Source organism: Octopus bimaculoides, chromosome 19 (assembly GCF_001194135.2).
Source record: "Octopus bimaculoides isolate UCB-OBI-ISO-001 chromosome 19, ASM119413v2, whole genome shotgun sequence".
Lineage (NCBI taxonomy): Eukaryota > Metazoa > Mollusca > Cephalopoda > Octopoda > Octopodidae > Octopus > Octopus bimaculoides.
Window position 1 is genome coordinate 15,281,568 of NC_068999.1, and position 4,221 is coordinate 15,285,788.

Here is a 4,221-nt window from a genome sequence, read left to right on the forward strand (position 1 = left end):
TATATACACATTCAGATAGATAGGTAGGTAGATAGATAGATAGATAGATAGATAGATAGATAGATAGATAGATAGATAGATAGATAGATACACACACACACACTCATATATAATGTGTCTATGTCTTCCTGTGTTCGTGTCTTTGCGCATGTGTGTCTCCTTGCATGTGTAAGTACAGAAGCACGTACACAGACAACATGTGTTCAGACATCTAGAACTACCTGTGATATATTACATTGCAGCTGCTAGTACAATAACGCCCTAATATATTCTGCGGCATCTCTCGTTTTAACAAAATTGGTGTTCAGTACACAGGCACAGCATCGGTCTAACTAACTGAATATCGTATCGGTGAAAATGTACAACCTCTCTGGAGAACATAATTAAAGTGAGATTCCCCATCCAGTACATTTATTGACAAGTTCCCGTTGTAGTTATTGGCGTGTTTGCGGGCATCACCATAAATCTTTCTCTTACAAGCCACGCGAATTTGATGAATGTTGGCCACCAAATACAATACAACATATCGATATAGATGGCAAGAAGCCAGGTGTGAAATTACCTTTCATGATCAAGCTAGTATGATAACCATCAACATTATCATCATTCTCCCCCATAAGTTTCCATCATTTTCCTTTCCTTTCTTCACATATATATATATATATATATATATATATATACACACAAATACTTGTGTTAGCGCATCATTTTTATGCTAAAACTATTAATGTTATTGTTGTTCTTGTCGTTCATATTTTTATCATTGTTGTTATCGTTTCAATTGTTGTTACTTCTGTTTTCTCTTGATGTAAACGGACCTGTATGTTACAAGCACGTAAGTTTCAAGAAAAAATGTCATTATTGGATTATTTTCTAATTTATATTCCTTTTTTTATTCTGTAACGTATGTGCATATGAAAGCGTCACAATAATGTGCGTAAGGTATTTCATTTTATTTTCCTCTGTTTGGAGGAGAGAATATATTTTATTACCTTTTGAATATATTTTTTTACTTTTTTGGACATTTTACATGCAGACATTTTGATAACAATATTTGTATATGTGTCAACAAGCGAATTGATATTAAGAGGAGGCACCGTCGAGGCTGACTACAAGATGTTCGCCAAAGGGGAAATTCTGCCATAAAAAGAGTATTACAACGAACACAGGTTTAAAAGCAGTGACAAATGAAGAAGTAAACACGGATATTTGTGCTCCAAAGTATGCAGAGAAAGATGGGATCTCTGATCGAATTTGTGAAAAACAACCGCAGGAACATATTCGTGCAACTTATGAGATGATGAATGAGATAGAAGAAAATTTGCCAATGTTGTGATCCAGGCCAAAGATAAAAATGTGGGTATTAAAATAAACTGTCTTGGAATATTTAGATATACGAATTAAAACTTAAGTGTACATGTAACTACTCTTCGATGAGAAACAAATGTGTCATCGATTGCTATCTGGAAAAGCCGCGACTCCTTGTTAGAATATAAATAATGTGGCATAGCATTACAAGTTTTCTTCATATATCGACCACGGGAAATATATATGGCACATTAGTCGCTCTTTCTTCCAAGCAGAGTATGACAAATCTGAAAGCAATCAGGAAATGTATTTTCAAACTAACAACATCAACAAATTACCCTAGGTATGTCACATAAATCAGAACAGCAAACACCAAGTCCGATAAATCTCTAATACACACTCAGCACATCAACTATTGTATTTCAACATATGTTGAAATACAAAGACGTCGATTTGAGAAAGTATAAATCATAGATGGAAATACAATGTATATAAGTACATATTTAGTGCTACAGAACTAAATGTATGCATTGTCCTACTACGACTCTCCTAGATAACCATAAGAAAATAACAAGAGAGCTGGTGTGATGACGATTTTAATTTAAAAACACAGACTAAATTATTTTTTCAACATCGAAGCAAAATTCAAAGCTACAAATTCGATATGCCGCAAGTTGTTTATTTCACGAAAATTATTCTTTCAAACACTCTCTTAACATTTCTAAAATTAGTTCCTCTTATGCTTGTGCAGCACAACGAATAACCCAAGATTTTTATATTCTATATGGAACTTGGAAGTTAATCGCAATTCATTAACAATATTTTCCTCACGTCATTCGTTACATAGGCAATCTGTCTCCATCTACGCTCTTTGAGAATTTGAATTACTTCTCTGATGTAAGATTGTGTACGATATACAAACTTATATGAAATAATTTATTCGTAACGTCTACCCGGGTTCCACATGTTTCCGGGTTCAGTCTCACTACACGGCTCCTTCGACAAGGGATTTCTACTAGAGTTTCGGGCTGACCAAAGCCTAGTGAGTGGATTCGTTCGAAATAAACTGAAACAAAGGCTGTCATATATATATATATATATACACGCTCTTCTAAGCATTCTTCCTTTACAAATGCAGGCGTGGTTGTGTGGTAAGAAGCTTGCTTCCCAAGCACTTGGTTCAAGGTTCATTCCCACTGTGTGGCACCTTCGGCAAGTGTCTTCTATTAGAGCTTTGGGCCGAGCAAAGTCTTTTGAGTGGATTTGGTAGACGGAATCTTAAAGAAGCCCGACGTATATATGCATATATATAGGTTATGTGTGTTGATGGCTATCCTTTTTCCCTCATTACCACTTGACATCCGGTGTTTGTTCTTTTACGTGTCCGTATCGTAGCGATGCGTTTCAGCAAATGATACCGAAAGAGTATCACGCTTAAAATAAAATCATTATTGGCGTCGACTCGTTGGACTAAATCCCTTCATGATTGTACCCTAGCATGGTTGCAGTCTAATGCCTGAAACAAGTTGACACAAATGAATTAGCAATATGTTTAATCAAGCAAGTTCGTATTGTCTGTACTTTGTTAATTGGACCCTACTAATCTACAAAGATTGCCGAAAAGTTCATTGGGTAAAGCTATCCCGAAAGGCCTGATAGGAGCCTCAACTTTCCGAATTATTTTACAGTGATAAGAAAGACTGAAGGTGCGCTGCAATAATTATGTGAATGGAATCAGATTTAACTGATCTTTCTGCATTTTATTTTACCCAATGTCAGGAACTTTCAGCACCATCACGTATGTCTGCACGCATCCAAATAGGTACCTAATACCACCAGAGATAGCGTGATACATGTTACCAAACCAGTAACGCTCGCCTGTAACGGTTGTCTGTCTGTATGGTTGTTACGCTAAACTTTTCCACTAAAACTTTTATGACGTGTTAAATATCTTATATTACATTACATTATATTATATTAAGTTTATCCAAATTATCATAAGTTTTCATTGCGAGTCACTAATAAACGTCAACAGGTAATTTTCCATCACCTAATATGAAACAAATTAATTTAATTAAAATAGTCTTCATAAGTCTTTCAGGAAATGCTTAGTATCAGTAACATCTTGGTGCCTTCCATTAGCTTATTTACGTCATTCCCTTACCTCGGTTCTACATTCTCTTCTCAATTTTCTTTTATCTTTGTTTTTCATATTTAACGTTCTTCTTTATGCATTAACCTATATGTGCTGATGTAGTGATAGCAAAATATGCGTTGCTGTCATTGTTTATGCTAACAAAGTAACGATTTTCCCTTAAGCATAAGAATTAAATTAATATAATTTTAAAATATCAGTGAAATTTTCTCCTACATTACTCTGTAAATCATTAAATCAGACAACACTATTCTATTTAACACTACACCTAGGAGGGAAAATCTAAAATTATTACGAATTATCCAGATTCGTGTTCAATATATTCACATGTACTTTAATTAACTCCCTTAGTTCGAAGTTATTAATTGTTCTTTTTCTGTTCTGAATGAATTTCTACGTATTCATTAAATCATTAGCACTGTATACTTGTATATTCATCATGATCATTTTACATGCTTGGATTGATATATATATACTCCACACAATACACACACGCACAGGCGCGAAGTGCACACACACGCGCACATGAACACGCACACAATAATACATATGTATGAGTGTGTATGTGTGTGTTTATGAAGCCTGATAAAAAATAACTATCGGTTCTGGTGATTTAAAAGGGAAATTACATCACATAGCTCTACATATCACCTTCAGAAAATGCACACTTAACTTTGCATTCAGGAGCAAAGTAAAAGAGTAAAATAGTAAAGAGTAAAGATTATATATATATATATATATATATATTTATATATATA